The 19921-nt window shown below is 43.6% G+C and overlaps 1 protein-coding gene across 1 annotated transcript in view; it reads right to left on the reverse strand.

Annotated features, from left to right (window-relative positions):
• The window catches only part of LOC119177337 (tachykinin-like peptides receptor 99D), a 479365-nt gene that overhangs the window by 250454 nt on the left and 208990 nt on the right, over positions 1-19921 (reverse strand). Inside the window, exon 3 of the mRNA XM_037428811.2 lies at positions 18530-18595. The gene's annotated coding sequence lies outside the window, so the exon portion shown is untranslated. The remainder of the gene's footprint in view (positions 1-18529; positions 18596-19921) is intronic.

Genomic DNA, 19921 nt, shown 5'->3' on the forward strand with positions numbered 1-19921 from the left:
TTCGCAGTATTATGTCTTAGGGCATAAAACGCAATATTATGCTTTTGGTAACAATTTTTATGTTATTCCTGAATCTTTTACGATATATATATATATATATATATATATATATATATATATATATATATATATATATATATATATATATATATATATTGTAAGAACTTTCCAAGTACTTCATCACTGTCACTTGTAGATCCCCATCATCATCGTTCCTTCTTGTTCGCGTTCTGAGCCGAGGCAGGCATGACGGAATAAATGCTTCTGCTGGTCCTGCCTGGTGAAGTCTTCCTGCGTCTTCCTGGTCAAGGCGTTGGCATGTCGAAATGATGTCTTGAACCATAGTGAGATTGCCAAGGCATTGAGTGCAATCAGACTGATTCCTTTAAGGATGTGGCGAAAGCACTCGTCTTCCGTCATATCGCAGTTCGCACGGTGACAAAGGGCCAGAACATCCTCGATATGCAAAATATAGGACTCATAAGCAAGATTGTGACGCACAGCGAACTTCTGTTGCGCGGTTCCGGAATTCCTCGATGAGCATCCGAAGAATTGTCGCAGTTTGTTGGCAAAGCCCGACCAATCGACGAAGCCGGCTTCGTGATTGAAATACCAGGTTTTGGCTACGCTGGTCAAGTAGAAAGGGAGGTAGCTTAAATTCTCCGCTTCGGTTCATCGATTGGCTGAACCCTTACAGTTGTAAAGGTCGAGCTATTCTTCGACGTCGTCACAACTAAGACCCGCGAACATGGGTGGTTCGCGCTGAGGTCTGGTGACAGTAGATGAGGAGTGGGCAGCCGCCGGCATGGGGTTGTAGCACTAGGGCTAGGTGTTAGCTCCGATGACTGCATACCAGGGTGGGTGGCTGGGTGCAAGCGATGGCCAGATTGAAGCTCCAGGTGGGAAACGAGCGTAGGAGGACGTCAGGATCTTGACCCACTTCCACCACTCTGAAAGCGCAGGGAAACTTCACCAGGCATAACCAACAGAAGCATTTATTTTCGCGCATTTATTTCCTTCTTTTTGGCGTTGCAAGCCAAGAAGGAACGACGATGATGGGTGTCTACAAATGAGAACGATGAAGTGCTTAAAATGTGCTTCCAATATATATATATATATATATATATATATATATATATATATATATATATATATATATATATATATATATATATATATATATATATATATATATATATATATATATATATATATATATATATATATATATTGTCGCGGGTTGTAAATTACAGGGGGTTTATTTAAAAACACGGACAGTGGAACTTATAGAGACGCTCTCAGAGAAGGCCGCTAGGATTGTCGTCTTCTTCACTTGCCTGCGCTGCGCCTCTCGAGGAAAACCGCCTTCTTCGTTGTCGTTGCTATCTCGCCGCTAAATGCAGCTATGCACGCGGCATTACCCTCCCGCCAGAGTGAGCGTCGTCCCGATGCTCAACAGGTAGAGATGCAGCCAGCGGGTGTTTACATCACTGAGAGTGGTAAAGTTTCATGCGGACCACGTGCACTGTCTCAGGCAGATGCTGGCGACGTTTCGAACAGGAGGAGGCGTCGGGCACGACTTCGTAAGTCACGTCGCTAAGACGGCGCAAAACCTTGTAGGGTCCGAAGTATCGGCGTAGGAGTTTCTCTGAGAGGCCTCTTCGTCGTACAGGAAACCAAACCCAGACTCTATCTCCTGGTTGATATATGACGAATCGATGGCGAAGGTTGTACCGTTGGGCGTCAGGTTTCTGCTGGTTCAATATTCTGACGCGGGCAAGCTGCCTTGCTTCCTCGGCGCGGTCAGTGAACTCTGCGGCGTCTGTCTCTGAATCATTGCAATCGTAAGGCAGCATGGCGTCAAGCATTGTCGTAACTTCTGTGCCATGAATTAGCGCGAACGGCGTCATTTTTGTTGTTTCCTGGCGCGCCGTATTATACGCGAATGTGATGTACGGCAATATTCGGTCCCAATTCTTGTGTTCCACGTCGACGTACATGCAAAGCATGTCAGCGATTGTCCTGTAAAGTCGTTCTGTGAGCCCATTTGTTTGTGGGTGGTAAGCAGTCGTCTTCCTATGCGCTGTGCCACTGAGCGTAAGCACAGTGCGCAAAAGCTCGGCTGTAAACGCGGTGCCTTTGTCTGTTATGACGACAGCTGGAGCACCATGTCTCAGGACAATGTTCTCAATGAAGAACTGGGCCGCTTCAGCTGCAGTGCCACTCGCGATTGCCTTGGTCTCCGCGTATCGGGTGAGGTAGTCCGTCGCTACTATAACCCATTTGTTGCCGCTGTCCGATGTTGGGAATGGGCCCAGCAGATCCATTCCAATTTGAGAAAACGGCGTTTCGGGCACGGGCACAGGATGTAATAGCCCAGCGGGTTTGACAGGTGGTACCTTGCGCCGCTGACAATCAATGCATGTTCGTACGTAATTTTTAACCTCTGCTGCGATTCTTGGCCAGTAATATTTTTCTTTGATGCGTGTCAGTGTTCTTGTGAAACCGAGGTGGCCCGCAGTGGCTTCGTCATGGCAGGCTTGTAATATTTCGCTGCGGAGAGCTCGAGGAACTACCAGCAGATAGCTTCTACCTGTTGATGAAACGTTCTTTTTGTACAGAATTCCGTCCCGTAAACAGAATGATGATAGGTTCTTCGAAAACACTCTTGGTGCATTGGCGGCCCGTCCTTTCAAAACTTCTATAAGCGAATTGAGCTCCCGATCATCTTGGTGTTGCCGAGAAATGATAGCTGCATCGACAACTCCTAAAAAACCTGGGAAATCATCATCCTCTACAGCCGGTGATTCAATCGGAGACCTTGACAAACAGTCGGCGTCTAAGTGTTTCCTTCCGGACTTATAAACTACGGCCATGTCGTACTCTTGGAGCCGTAAGCTCCATCGTGCTAAACGTCCAGATGGGTCTTTCATGTTGGTCAACCAACAAAGAGAATGATGGTCGCTTACGACTTGGAAGGCGCGGCCATATAAGTACGGGCGGAACTTCGCAACTGCCCAGACGACGGCCAGACACTCCTTCTCCGTTGTTGAGTAGTTAGACTCGGCGCGTGTCAACGTTCTGCTAGCGTAGGCGACCACTCTCTCCATACCATCTTGGCATTGGACAAGAACAGCACCTAGGCCCACATTGCTGGCGTCTGTATGGATGGCTGTTGGTGCATTCTCGTCGAAGTGAGCGAGGACAGGTGGAGTTTGTAGACGCTGTCGCAGCTCGTTGAACGAAGCTTCTTGCTCTTCACCCCATACAAATGCAATGTCTTCCCTTTTAAGGCGGGTGAGTGGAGAGGCGATGTGTGCAAAGCCTGCTATAAATCGCCGGTAGTAGGCGCAGAGACCTAGAAAACGCCTGACCGCTTTCTTATCAACAGGCCTTGTGAACTTTGCGACGGCTGCCGTTTTATCTGGGTCAGGCTTCACACCTTCGCGACTGATCACGTGTTAAAGGAACTGGAGTTCTTCGAAGCCGAAGTGGCATTTTTCCGGTTTGAGCGTGAGTCCAGCGGACCGTATGGCTTGAAGAACTGACAGTAGCCGCTTTAGATGCTCTTCAAACGTGGCCGAAAAAACGATCACGTCCTCGAGGTCCACAAGGCATGTTTTCCATTTCAGGCCGGACAGAATGGTATCCATTAGTCTCTGAAACGTGGCTGGGGCTGAGCATAGACCGAAAGGGAGGACTTTGAATTCATAAAGCCCGTCTGGCGTCACGAATGCGGTCTTTTCTCGGTCGCGCTCATCTACTTCTATTTGCCAGTATCCACTTTTAAGGTCCATTGACGAGAAGTAGCGCGCATGCCGTAGCCTGTCCAAAGAGTCATCAATCCGTGGTAATGGATAAACGTCTCGTTTTGTAACATGGTTCAGCTTACGATAATCGATGCAGAAACGCAAGCTGCCATCTTTCTTTTTCACGAGAACCACTGGCGATGCCCAAGGACTCTTCGATGGTTGGATTACATCATCCTCTAGCATCTTCTTGACTTGCTGCTGGATTACCTCACGTTCTTTCTGAGCAACGCGATATGGGTTCTGTCGGATCGGTCTTGCTGTGTCTTCCGTAATGATGCGATGCTTAGTCAGAGGCGTTCGACCCACTCGTGATGCCGATGAGAAGCAGTCCTTGAACTGGTCGAGCAGCTTCATAAGACGGCATCTTTCAGTCAGTGTTAGACTCAGACCGATATCAACTGGTGGTGTATGTGGAGGTGATTGAGCTGTGGCTTCCCCTTGCATTAGAAGACAGTCGTGAGAGTAGTCGAGCTCTTCGAGGTACGCCACAGCCGTGCCTTTACCGATGTGCCGGCGCTCATTCGTGAGGTTAGTCAGAAGCACCTCTGCGTGCCCATCCACTAAGCTGACGATGCCGCGAGCGATGGCGATGCCTTGGCGAAAAAGAAGGGCAGTGATGCGTTCGGCTATGGCGTCTTCATTACAGTCCACGTCACAACACACAGAAACAAGACTACAAGACAGTGGTGGCACGCAGACGTCGTCGTCAACCACACGTAACACCCTGGGTTCTTGGTCTGGATCTTGGGTCACAGACTTGTCAGCGGCGAATGTGATCACACCATCGCGTATGTTAACCACAGCACCGTACTCTCTTAAGAAGTCAATTCCCAGTATCATAGGTTTGCAGCACTCCGGTAGGATCAGAAATGTGGCTACAAAAGCTGCATTCTCAATTCTGAGTCTTGCTGTACATTTTCCGGTGGGAGTCATTATCTGGCCTCTAGCATTTCGGATATATGGGCCCGTCCATTCCATCCTGACTTTCTTAAGTTCGTCTGCCAATCGTTCACTCATTATGGAGAAGTCTGCACCCGTATCGACTAAGGCTGTCACTTCAACGCCGTCGATCGTCACAGCGAGGTCGGCAGTCACAGTTTTCTCGGCGGAGTCTTTATCGTCATCTCTCACGTGTTTCGGCAGCAGTGGGGGATTTTCGGCAATTCGACGGCTTGCAACCTTCCCCCCAGAAGTCGCTGCTTTCAGTTTCCCCGCCGTGGGCTGGGAGACCGACCTCTGACGGCGTCGGCAAAACTACGGCGGCTTGGTGAACCAAAGCGAACCGGGGATGGTGAGCGCGTCCGGAAGGTAGAAGAGCCTTCCCGCCTGCCAGCCTGGTCGTCGTCGATGTGGGCATGGCTTTCGTCAAACTCTCGGCGCGTAGCTGCAGGTGCACTACCGCGGCATTCAGCTCGGCGATGTGGGCAAAAACGGTAAATGTGCCCTGGCTCTCCACAGTTGTAGCAGAGTGGTCGGCGATCCGCAGTGCGCCATATGTCGGTCTTTCGCATATAGGGTTGCCTGACAGAATCCTGCTGAGCCCAGGCTGCCACAGGATACGGCTCGATGTACTGTGGTGCTGGCATGGGCGCGGGTCGACGAACAGCGTCTGCATAGCTGTATCCGTTCAGCTGGTAGGATACTTCTGGAGCCAATAGACGACGCACAGCGTCTGCATAGGTGCACGAGTTCGGACGGTGCGGTGGAGCGGAATACTGCTGAGGAGAGGCAAACACTTGTCGAAGTTCATGGCGAACGACTTCAGCGACGGAGGCTACCGTGGACTCCTGCTGCGGGGGTGCCTGTGACTGCAATGTGTATTTTGCGTTCTCCTTCGCGATCTCCTCACGCACGATCTGTCTAATCAGGTGGCGTAGAGAAAACTCGTCGTTTGCGGTAAGTGCGGCGGCGCCTGCAGCTGCGCCGGTGGCCGGGCGATCAGACTGTCGGTACCGTTGCTGCAGCGCACGCTCTATTGCGGTGGCCTCCCTGGTGAACTCGTCCACTGTTGTCGGTGGATTGCGCACAAGACCAACAAATAGCTGCTCTTTGACGCCCCTCATGAGATGGCTTAGCTTTCGAGCCTCGGGCATGTTGGGGTCCGCGCGGTGGCACAGACGCACCATATCCTCAGCAAACATGGCGACGCTTTCATGCAGCTGTTGGGTGCGTCCTTCAAGAAGGCGTTGTGCGTTTTCGCGTCGGTCCGCGTTACCGAAGGTGTCAAGAAACCGACGACAAAACTCCTCCCATGTCGTCAATGTTGCCTCCCGGTTTATAAACCACGTCTTCGCGCCGTCTTCAAGGGCGAAGTATACGTGGAAGAGCTTCCCCTCGAGGCTCCAGTAGTTCGATTTAGCTACCCGTTCAAACTGCTCAAGCCAGTCTTGCGCATCTTCGTTCGGCCGGCCGTGAAATGGTTCAGGAATGCGCATATTCTGAACCGTCACCTGTGCAGGACTCCTTGCCATTTCTTGAGTAAGGGTGGGTGTCGAAAGAATTGCTCCCTTTAAAAGGCCAAATTCCGGTTGAAGACCTTGAAGGCGACGGCTTGAGCGGTGCACCGGCGTCTCCACGTGTGGCTGTCTCGTAGGGCTGGACTCGGGGCTTCTCACAGGGGTGCTGACCATGAGGTGGTAGTACCCCGCACCTCCACCAGTGTCACGGGTTGTAAATTACAGGGGGTTTATTTAAAAACACGGACAGTGGAACTTATAGAGACGCTCTCAGAGAAGGCCGCTAGGATTGTCGTCTTCTTCACTTGCCTGCGCTGCGCCTCTCGAGCAAAACCGCCTTCTTCGTTGTCGTTGCTATCTCGCCGCTAAATGCAGCTATGCACGCGGCAATATATATATATATATATATATATATATATATATATATATATATATATATATATATATATATATATATATATATATATAGGGGAAAGAAGTCGATACCTAAGGGCTCGTTTTTCCGTGTTTTAACACAATATTAATGAGATCTAACAGACAGTGATGCCAAAGAATGTGCAGGGGAAAGTTATTAGAACCAATGGAATGTAAATAAGAAGAAAGAAAAGTGGATGAAAAAATAGCCAGCAGTGAGCAGGAATCGAACGTACGACCTTCTAATAACGCGTTAGATGCTCTAACCACTGAGCTACCACAGCGGCCTTCCCTCCATCCACTTTTTTGGGTTTATATGTGAATTTAGAAGTAGGAGTGACAGTCATGCCATCTATAAGCCAAGCGACGAGTGTGAAAACACTCTTCTATGCGCATGTTTGGTGTCACGTAGCACGTGAACTTATTATGAGCGGGCAGCTGATTAATAGTCCTTCGTATACAACCTAATTACACCAATTCTGCCAGTACGAGACCTTCGTTTAATGAAAAAAGGGAAAAAAGTCTATACCTAAGGGCTCGTTTTTCCGTGTTTTAACACAATATTAATGAGATCTAACAGACAGTAATGGCAAGGAATGTACAGGAAAAGTTATTAGAACCAATGGAATGTAAATAGGAAGAAAGAAAAGTGGATGAAAAAATAACCAGCCGTGAGCAGGAATCAAACCTACGACCTTCGAATAACGCGTTCGATGCTCTAACCACTGAGCTACCACAGCGGCCTTCCCTCCATCCACTTTTTTGGGTTTATATGTGAATTTAGAAGTAGGAGTGACAGTCAGCGCCATCTATATATGAGCCAAGCGACGAGTGTGAAAACACTCTTCTATGCGCATGTTTGGCGTCACGTAGTCCCTCGTATACAACCTAAAACCTAATGACACCAAGTCTGCCAGTACGAGCCCTCGTTTAACAAAATAAGAGAAAAAAGCCTATATATATATATATATATATATATATATATATATATATATATATATATATATATATATATATATATAAAAGAAATTAGAATTTTGAAGGCTCGCTGTTCTTTGTTAGACACAACATTAATTAGAACTAAGGCAAACCGGCTAAGGAAGGTATGAGGATGTTCTTTGTAGAAATTAATTAAGATGTAAATGTAAGTGGACGAAAGGATAACTTACAACTGCTAGGTAGTGAACGTGCGATCTTCGCATGACGTGTTAGATGCTATACCAACAGAGCTACAGCGGTGTTCCTCCCTGCATTCTCTTTATTAGATAGATATCTGTATTTCAAATATGAGTATTATATATATATATATATATATATATATATATATATATATATATATATATATATATATATATATATATATATATATATATATATATATATATATATATATATATATATAAGGAAGAGAAGTGTATACCTAAGGGCTCGTATTTCCGTGTTTTAACAAAATATTAATGAGATATAACAGACAGTAATGCCAAGGAATGTACAGGAAAAGTTATTAGAACCAATGGAATGTAAATAAGAAGAAAGAAGAAAGAAAAGTGGATGAAAAATTACCAGCTGTGAGCAGGAATCAAACCTACGACCTTCGAATAACGCGTTCGATGCTCTAACCACTGAGCTATCACAGCGGCCGTCCCTCCATCCACTTTTTGGGGTTTATATGTGAATTTAGAAGTAGGAGTGACAGTCAGCGCCATCTATAAGCCAAACAACGAGTGTGAAAACACTCTCATTCACATGTTTGGCGTCACGTAGCACGTGAACTTATTATGAGCGGGCAGCTGATTAATTGTCCCTCTTATACAACCTAAACACACCAAGTCTGCCAGTACGAGACTCTCGTTCAATGAAATAAGGGAGAGAAGTGTATACCTAAGGGCTCGTATTTCCGTGTTTTAACACAATATTAATGAGATATAACAGACAGTAATGCCAAGTAATGTACAGGGGAAGTTGTTAGAACCAATGGAATGTAAATAAGAAGAAAGAAGAAAGAAAAGTGGATGAAAAAATTACCAGCTGTGAGCAGAAACCGAACCTACGACCTTCGAATAACGCGTTCGATGCTCTAACCACTGAGCTATCACAGCGGCCGTCCCTCCATCCACTTTTTGGGGTTTATATGTGAATTTAGAAGTAGGAGTGACAGTCAGCGCCATCTATAAGCCAAACAACGAGTGTGAAAACACTCTTATTCGCATGTTTGGCGTCACGTAGCACGTGAACTTATTATGAGCGGGCAGCTGAATAATTGTCCCTCTTATACAACCTAAACACACCAAGTCTGCCAGTACGAGACCCTCGTTCAATGGAATAAGGGAGAGAAGTGTATACCTAAGGGCTCGTATTTCCGTGTTTTAACACAATATTAATGAGATATAACGGACAGTAATGCCAAGGAATGTACAGGGGAAGTTGTTAGAACCAATGTAATGTAAATAAGAAAAAAGAAGAAAGAAAAGTGGATGAAAAAATTACCAGCTGTGAGCAGGAATCGAACCTACGACCTTCGAATAACGCGTTCGATGCTCTAACCACTGAGCTATCACAGTGGCCGTCCGCTGGACAATTAATCAGCTGGACAATTAATCAGAGGGACAATTAATCAGCTGCCCGCTCATAATAAGTTCACGTGCTACGTGACGCCAAACATGCGAATAAGAGTGTTTTCACACTCGTTGTTTGGCTTATAGATGGCGCTGACTGTCACTTCTACTTCTAAATTCACATATAAACCACAAAAAGTGGATGGAGGGACGGCCGCTGTGATAGCTCAGTGGTTAGAGCATCGAACGCGTTATTCGAAGGTCGTAGGTTCGATTCCTGCTCACAGCTGGTAATTTTTTCATCCACTTTTCTTTCTTCTTTCTTCTTATTTACATTCCATTGGTTCTAACAACTTCCCCTGTACATTCCTTGGCATTACTGTCTGTTATATCTCATATATATACATATATATATATATATATATATATATATATATATATATATATATATATATAGGATATGGCACAACGGGAGCGTTGTCAACAAGGATAAATATATTTATTTCCCAACAGTTTCGGGAGGGGACCTCCCTTCATCAGGGGATGAGTTATACTGACATGAACTTCCTTGCTGCCGCGTCCCTCTCGCCTTGAAAGACGTTTGCGAGAGTGAGAGGGAACTGGAAGAAGGAAAAAAAAGAGAGAAAAAAGACGAAAAAAGAAAGAAAAGAAAGAAAGTAAAAAACAGGAAGAACCACTGTCAACGCTGAGAGAAGCCAACTGTCCGTCTACATGTAGACGGACAGTTGGCTTCTCTCAGCGTTGACAGTGGTTCTTCCTGTTTTTTACTTTCTTTCTTTTCTTTCTTTTTTCGTCTTTTTTCTCTCTTTTTTTTTCCTTCTTCCAGTTCCCTCTCACTCTCGCAAACGTCTTTCAAGGCGAGAGGGACGCGGCAGCAAGGAAGTTCATGTCAGTATAACTCATCCCCTGATGAAGGGAGGTCCCCTCCCGAAACTGTTGGGAAATAAATATATTTATCCTTGTTGACAACGCTCCCGTTGTGCCATATCCCATACCTTCACGAAGACTAACTGGCCCATTGAATTATTACTCCCACTATATATATATATATATATATATATATATATATATATATATATATATATATATATATATATATATATATATATAGTGGGAGCAATAAATTAATGGGCCAGTTAGTCTTCGTGAAGGTATGGGATATGGCACAACTCGTACGTGTACACTGTCCTTTCTTGTTTTTTTTCTTTTTTCCCTTTTTTTCACGTGCACATACAGAATGTTTATGCTCGCCTACGACTTGATGGCCATTGAAGGGAAGCGGACGAAGATGAAAGGTAAAGAGCCAACCGACCCATTAAGGGGAAACCCTTTCCTTACCCACGCCGTCGTGGACCCCTCCCGCCACCACGGCGACAATCTTGGGTGGCCTGACACACGTCGAGAACTGGCCAGCACGGGATAAGAACCGTATGTGGACGTACACCGACATTTGGTTTCGTGCTCAGTGTTCACATTGGTTTTTTCTTTCTTTTTTTCTTTTGTGTTCTTTTTCTCTTCCTTTCTTTCTTTCTTTATTTTAGTTCTCTCTCACTCTCGCAAACATTTTTCAAGGCGAGAGGGACGCGGCAGCAACGAAGTTTGGAAGTTCATGTTACTATAACTCATCGCCTGATGAAGCGAGGACCCCTCCCGAAACTGTTGGGAAATAAATATATTTATCCTTGTTGACAACGCTCCTGTTGTGCCATATCCCATATATATATATATATATATATATATATATATATATATATATATATATATATATATATATATATATATATATATACATATATATATATATATATATATATATATATATATATATATATATATACTTCCATAAGTTTGGCCATTATAGCAACCAATTTAATGAACTACCTTGAATCAATAATTTACTTCTTTTATGCGTACCAGCATGGTTTCAGAAAACTATTATCATGTTATCATGCGAAACACAGCTCTCAGAATTCACTGATGATATCTTGCAACATATGGACGATCATCTACAAATTGACGCCATCTTCCTTGACTTCGACCGTGTCCCACACAATCACCTGCTTGCAAAATTATCTACTCTTGGTATCCCTCCCGAAACTGAATACTTGGATAGAACATTTCTTAAAAGGACGCGTACAATGCACTACTGCCAACTCTGATGACTCGCAAATTTCTAGTGTTACATCCGGTGTCCCCCAGGGAGCAGGCTTATCCCCCCTATTATTTTTAATATACGTCAATGACCTGCCATCTAACACAAAAACCAGACTTCGACTTTTCGCCGATGACTGCGTCATCTACAATGCCATTCACAAGCCTAGCGACTCCACTAATCTTCAGGAAGACATGGACACTATCGCTGCATGGTGTGGAAAATGGCTCATGCCTCTTAACCTTAATAAGTGCCAATCCATGTCCTTTTCCCGTAAACGCAGCACCACTATTCACGGATATTATATCAATTCAAATGAAATAACTCGAACAGACTGCTATAAGTATCTAGGTGTTCACTTGACATCGTCATTATCATGGGTCGCTCACATTGAAACAATATGCGCACATGCTTTGCACACACTTGCTTGGATTTTTGCGCCGAAATCTCAGATCTGCGTCACCCGCTCTTAAAAAACTTGCATATCAGACATACGTTCGGCCTAAATTGGCATACGCTTCATCTATCTGGCACCCCTCACAAGCATATCTCACCTACGAATTAGAATCCATCCAGAATCGTGCTGCTCGCTTCATAACGTCAAACTACTCGCGTAAATTTCGCATCACTGAACTCAAACGCACACTTGACCTTTCATGTCTCCAATCACGTCGAATCATCTCGCGTCTCTGCTTGCTTCACTCTTTCTATTATCACCCACTTGCCAGGCATCCTCGACTTCAACCCCCACCCCGAATCTCGCCGCGCCTCAACCACAGCAAACCAATCGCACACAATCAGTGCCGCACATCATCAATGAAAGATTCTTTTTTCCCCCATGCAATAACCCTGTGGAACACCCTCCCCGACAGTATTGTTTCGTCCACCGACCGCCCGACTTTTCGCGAAAAAATAACAATACATGTGATCTCAATTGAAATGAATTTCTAGTTGAACCATTGTAGTAGCCAACTTTTAATGACTCATGCATTATGATGCTGATCACTTATGTATATTGCTGTTTTATTTCCAGTCTACGGTAGTTGTTTTTTTTTCTGCTTGCTTCCTTCCTTTCTTAGAGATGTTTTTCCTACTTTTATTCGTCTTTTGTTCCTTTTTCGGCGTTTGTGTAATTAACAGTCCGTCATATATTGCTTGCCCCCGCCTTATGTAATGCCTCCAGGCCCTTAAGGCTTCAATAAATAAATAATATATATATATATATATATATATATATATATATATATATATATATATATATATATATATATATATATATATATATTGAGCAGATATCTGCGTCGTAACATTATGACCCACCATACCTAGAGTCGTCACAACACTCTGGTGCGTTCAAAGCCACGGCAATCAGCAAAGACCCACACATCCACACATGAAGCACAATTTTTGATGCTGCGCAAACAAACAAACTTTATAGGTGGCAGCCAACCACGTAGAAATTTGATAGCACTCGCCGGATTTCACTCGACCATTGCAACGTCCACATAAGGAGGTCGTTAGGGGAAGCAAGAAAGCGTAAAGGTAGGCGATCAAGCGATCATCTCGCTCTGTGATTGCTTGTTTCCCGAAGGAAACTCGAGCTGAGTCTCCTTATCTCGAATATGAGTCGGGACACTTGACGCGCCAGTGAAACCGGGGAAACAATTGGAACTTGGAAAAGCAGCAACGATTGAAAGGAAAAAGGATCTCGTCGTCGTCGTCAAAAGAGATCCACGTTAGCGAGCGGTAGGACCTCTTGCCTATAGAAAGTGGACTCATTGGAGCGTTGCTGGCTTCGCAGCTGATGCCCTCAGCCGCTGTTTACAACAAGAAGCAATAAAGGAGAAGCGCCCCCAACGAAACGAAGTGGAGACCACAGAGCTGGAAGCGTACCTATGCGAACAGAGCGAAAGACCACCGAAGAAGCAGACAAAGAATTGCGATAACAAAGCTTTCATACTTCCATTAATCACGAGCTCCAAGTTCGAGGGTCGGATGAGATGGTAACAGGCGGAAGTAAAAGAAACATTTCTTCTGGCGGGAAACTTTTTTCGGGGAAGAAAACGTTGCACTGAGAGTTGTAAGACGAACTGCTCTCATGCTTTCGAGCATAACGCAATAAAGACGGGGCAGAAGATTCCTGAAACAATAAACGCAAGTACAGGGTGACACGAAAGAAAAAAAAAAACATTGCACACAGGGCAATCTATGGCAGCAAATGCCCAGATACTGCAGAACTCGCCTGACCACAGGAACGAGGGACATAAGAAAGCATTTAATCATCTTTATTGTGATGGCTCGATGGCGTACGCTCTTTCCATTCTTCTATAAGAATGAATGTGCGACGTTATGTGACAGGGACTGCGTGGGCTCCCGAACAATGTGTAACCACATTTTTTAAGCGCTCGATTCTCTGGAGAAGCGTGCACAGTACGATAAATGATTTCAGAATGTCACATTGTCCGCATAATTCGTTTAGTAGCCAATCGCGAAGCACGTACTCATGGTATGTAAATAACGTGAGCAGACTCAAAAGCCACTAACAAAAAAAAAAAACTACACAGAGTGCAAGGTATTAATTTACGCGTTATCATTTCTGCGCGCAGTGCCAAAGATGAAGAGCCACGGTTAACTCTGAGAAAAATGATCGTGCCACAAAAATTGAACTCATTGTTGGCGGAGCCTCCTGGCAGCTATAAAAGCCCGAAGCTAGTCTACGTTCTTTGTCCCCAGCAGCGGCGCTTGTTTCTTGCGATACTCGAGGCAATAAACTGTTGAGCAGCGCAGCTCCGAAAAAGGAGAACGCCTCCCTTGCATTCGTTTAAAACTCCCACTGTCAAAAATAGCAAATGAGAATTAATTTGTCGCACCACGTGCATATTAATCTGCAGGTGCCTCAGTACGTTGGAGTTTAATTTTGGTTGTAGTTATTATTCGTTATTTTTTCACTGGTGAAAGATGGGAGCGCGTGTTCACTGCGACTGCTTAACGTGTACAGTGTGGCACTTCAGCATAATCTTTAAAAGAAACATTACTGATAAAAACAAAGAAAGATAAATAAGTTGCTAATCTTTTGACCAAGAAATATAGCCCCAATGCTTCGAGCCTTCATTCTATGAACAACTGGTTCTTGATTTTACCATGGCCATAGCGAACGGATGTGAAAAAAACGATAATAATTCCCTAGTTAACGAAGGTCACGCACGTTAAAATAATAATGATTATAATACATTCTGAAGCAATGAGAACATGATTCTTGATCTTGGCATATAGATAGAGCAGCAAAAAACTAGATGTGCGTATGTGTCGTCTTCCTATTTCATGCCTGCCTCAGACAAAGAAGAAAAAAAGAGAGATTTGTGAGAGTTTACACTGTTTCAACGCCAGGGCGCATGCATAATGCAGCTCTGTAACGGCGCCGTCTCTTTGTTGATATGGTAGTAGTAATATAACGGACAAATATTACATACACGTTACAAACTACACTGTTCTTATGCATGTTATTAGGAAGTTTAATTCATCAGGTAATTAGGAGGGAGAAAGTCAAAAGTGAGAAATTAAAGGCCTACAATGACCGCCCTAGTAAATCTGAATAGCCTGAAGCAAAAAGTGCATGTGTATTTCCATTTTTTTGTATAATGCAGAGTTTACAAGCATTTTTAGACATCATTGTGCACGTAGGACAGCAGCAAAACAAAAAAAAATATTTTCAGAGTAAGAGCTCCTCGTAACATTCAAAGTATACCGCACATGTTAGCCATGCTTTCTATTACACACTCCACAGGTCCATTCAATTCCAAATGCTGAACAAAGGTTATTGCCACTGTTGCACGTCGGGCTTAATATCTATCCTTTTGTTACTAAGAAAGGGAGGAGTAAAAAAAAAGAATGAAATGTTTGCAGACCTGATGTGCATCTACTTCGCAATCCTACGCGTGGGAAAAGAAAAGAATAATAAAAACATATGAAGGAAGGTATTTGAGCAATGCGAACACGACCGGATGTCCATTAGGCCTGCAATTGGTAACTGGGGCCTGTGTCTCATGAAATGTAGCAGTGCTCACGTCTTCTTGTAAGTCTACGACGCGTGGGGTCACCACCAACGCGACAATCATACATGGACAGACATTCCTTGCGAGGCATTCCGGACTTGTACACGCAACTGTCAAGGTACGATGGGGCACGGGTCGCGTTTCTGCCCTGTTTATATTGTGAACTGTGTTATATTTCCGATGGCGCTAAACAGACTTCATTATGCAGGGTTTTTTGGTTCAATAAAAGTGTTGTATTACAATTCTTGTATTTCTATTTGTGATAAATTGGCAAACAGCACATTCGTTCGTTTTTTTGTGTGTGATGGTGTTGAATAAGAAAGTGAATGTATGCCTTAGACAAAAAAATAATAGGTATGATGCGCATTAGGCTAGAGTTGAGTAATATCAGCCATAGAGCTTCCAAAAATTAACTATAGGGGACTCTGACGCAGTGATCGTTCAGCCACCATGGGAATAATGGGTAGCGAACGAATTTGCCTAATGTTCGTGAAGATAACTTTGAACGCACTTAAGGCTTCATTTATTGCCGTGTTTTCGCGTTTGTCTTGGATAAAAGAATGGATCATTCGGAAATTCGCGAACTGATTTAGAATTAGTAAGACTAATAGGTTATTATGGTGAAGTGGAACGGCTGAAAATTTGTTGATAGTCATCTGGTGACAAAGTGGCTTGAGGCCATGCGTAGCCAGTCATCTGGTGACAAAGTGGCTTGAGGCCATGCGTAGCCCAACCGATCCAAAAAAAAAAAAAGAAACGAAGACTACGCAGATTGGGGCACTACCCTTCATTTCCATTCAGGCTGAAACGCCACGCGTTGTAGCTTCCGTAGACACCATAGCACCCACGTTCCCAGTAGCAAGTGTTGTAGGAAACTGAGAGGCATCAGAAACTTAGATTTTCTAGGTCATACGACTAAGAAATAGAAAAATGATCGTCCTCTCAAGAATATAATGTATGAACTAGGTTGTGCCGATTATGTTTGCTATCTAGTTGATGCATGTGCTTACAAGTGCATACCTATTATACTCTTAAGAAGAACCCCTGTTGCATGTTTTAAGGAGATGGATTAAAGCATTACTCGGACACGTGCGCGTGCAATGCGCAAGCGTAGACAGCGCAGCCTCTTCGGCTCACAACTCTTGAAAGCAACTTCTGGTACATTTCTCCACTCACAACATCACCTCGGCGCTGTGAGCCACGAGCCCGTACGCAATTATTAACACTTAAAAAGCACTGCACCACCAAAGCAAGTGCTCGAGGATCTACAGAAAGTGAGAAGCAGCTCAGTTCATTTGCTCATTTCTATTTGCAATGGTTATCATTCTCTAACATTGTGAAAGCCGTGTTAGCAGTCGATGAGTCAGATCTGTTTCTACATCATTGTGCACACAGCCACAACTCTCGCTAATTTAATTATTATATGAGTGTTTGTTGCAGCGTAGAAGGCTGAATATCAGGCGCTTTGATTTTGAGGCGAAACTGACTTTTTTTCAAAAATAAGAGGTGGAATTGGCAATACAATTTACAAGAAGATGTATTCACTTTTTAATGATCTTGCATTACTCTGTTCATTGGCGAGGTGCACTGGCACACGCATTGAATGCGTACATATTGTGCGCACACGTACGCAAAGTCCGCGTACTCTTCAAAAGAAACGCCTCCGCAGTTATGCAATCGCTAACATACTCGGCCGCTGACCGGCAGGTCATGGAATCGAATACCTGCTGCGGCGGCTGCATTTTTCAATGCAGGCACAAATGCTATAGGACCATGTGTTCAGATTTGGGCGCACAGTAAAGAACCCCAGGTGGTCAAATTTTGCGGTGTCCTCCACTACGGCATCTCTCATCATCCCATGGTGGTGTTGGAACGTTACACGTCACATATCAATCAATCAATGCTTTAAAAAAAGAAGGCCCTTTTAACTTTTTTTTGGCTTTTATGGCGTATATTCCAGCTTTTATGCTGCCTGCTGCGATAGTAGATTGCATACATATTGTACGACTGCGATGTGCATGATTAATATAACTCCATTTGTTATAATTACCATCAGGAATATAGTATGTTTTAGGAATGCTATGAAATAGGCTCCTTCTGATTTCGTTAAGTTAGCTCTTTTGTCACTCAACTTATTATATTCATTGGCCTCGCAAAGTGCGAAGTAGTGAACAACCATTGTCATCATCAAAATCATCACAATCATCATCATACCAGCATATACGGATTGTTCAATGTATAGGAGATATATATTATGAATATACGTATATCGCTTACCGCTTCCCATTAACTTGGCCATAGATTTTTATATGAATACTAGCCGCTTTTTTTTCTAGAAGTGCGTCTGAAAGCGCTAGAGTGCGCCAGCGCAGACGCCGTCAATTAGTCTATTTCAACACTTCACGGGTTTTCACTGAATACAGGAAACAAACACCACGTAATATGTACAGGTCGCCACGAAAAATTGAATGGCTCGTTTTGAAATGCACCCCACAGTTTAAATATATATATGTATATATATATATATATATATATATATATATATATATATATATATATATATATATATATATATATATATATATATAGTTCACAAAATCAAGCACGTAGGAAAAATTGTTTTGTAAAGGACTGACGTTTCGGCCGCGGGACCGGCCTTCGTCGGAGTGCACACACACACACACACACACACACACACACACATATATATATATATATATATATATATATATATATATATATATATATATATATATATATATATATATATATATATATATATATATATATATATATATATATATATATATATATATATATATATATGTGTGTGTGTGTGTGTGTGTGTGTGTGTGTGTGTGTGTGTGTGTGTGTCTGCAGTGTCGTGTGGCAGCGCAGATAATGACGTAACTATCACAAGTGTTTCGTAGAGTGATACAACGACGCAGCCACGTCAGAAAGCGAGCAATATATAAACCATGTGACTTTTTTCTTGACTAACCGTGTCGTGCTCACAAGCATGCAGTCATGCTCAACGGGTGCCAAGAATGTGAAATTCAGAGCTTACCTACTGGAGTGCACCCATCCTGATATTGCCACCGTTTTACACCATCTCTGTACCATCAACCGTTATCTGCAAAGCAGGAGTAATATGCGAGTGAGGACACATTTGATCCAAACATACAATAAAGTATAACACCACCGTCGAAGTTGAACGTTTCAGAGAGATTTATTTTTAACAGAAAGACGTGAGGCAGCCCACACTCAGAAGTGGGGCTGCGTTTTTCTATCGCAAAAGGCTCTGGGCCACCAGCCAAAATGCTTATTAGGCAAAGAAGACGAATAAAAAGGAGAAAAGCGACCCCTTACCAGCTGAAAAACTCAATATGCTATGGTTGCCGAACGACGCCGCACACTTTGCAGCATTCACAAATGAATGCTGACGTTTCATCTCTTCGTGTGAATGCTTGGGAGAAGAAAAAAATAACAAGGACGCGTAGGCGGACAGCCGAATACACTTTGGCGTGTTTCAAAAAGTCCGTTCCCTGGAGCAAACTGCTCGAAAGCTTTGAATCAGCGTCTTAGGCAAGAAGTAGCAGCAAGAACGACGACGTATGCTTGCACCGACTGCCCCCTGAGCAAAGCAGCAAAGCCCTTCTTTCGTACGCCTTGAAAAGGCGCTTGCAAGTAGCGGACGGCGGATCCCTATGAACGCGCACCCTTGGGAGATATGCCCAGGACGGCTCACCTTGAAGAAAAAGAGGTAGCGTTTGTTTTCAATGCGTTTTAAATGTTTAAATTTATTTGCCAAATTAGGTGACTTTGAGCGTATCTATCTATCTATCTATCTATCTATCTATCTATCTATCTATCTATCTATCTATCTATCTATCTATCTATCTATCTATCTATCTATCTATCTATCTATCTATCTATCTATCTATCTATCTATCTATCTATCTATCTATCTATCTATCTATCTATCTATCTATCTATCTATCTATCTATCTATCTGTCTGTCTGTCTGTCTGTCTGTCTGTCTGTCTGTCTGTCTGGGTCTACCTACCTACCTACCTACCTACCTACCTACCTACCTACCTACCTACCTACCTACCTACCTACCTACCTACCTACCTACCTACCTACCTACGACTTATCGCTCTCCTGGCCGTTTCAATAATGGTATCAATACCAAAATTGGTATGACATAACATGACTATGATGGGCACAAGTGATTAATCATAACATGAATATCATGACATCAATGTCATGAATCTCGTCATATTCATTTAATGGGGTTGCTGCCCTTGCGGTGGTTTCATTCAGATGACATGTGTCAAAACTGGTATGATATGATGTGACTACTTGGCGAGCACAAGTGGCAGACAATATCATATAAATCATGACATGCGTGTCATGTAGGAACATGACTACATGTCACGCTCGTAATGCGCTTGCA

The sequence above is a fragment of the Rhipicephalus microplus genome, chromosome X, assembly GCF_043290135.1.
Source record: "Rhipicephalus microplus isolate Deutch F79 chromosome X, USDA_Rmic, whole genome shotgun sequence".
Lineage (NCBI taxonomy): Eukaryota > Metazoa > Arthropoda > Arachnida > Ixodida > Ixodidae > Rhipicephalus > Rhipicephalus microplus.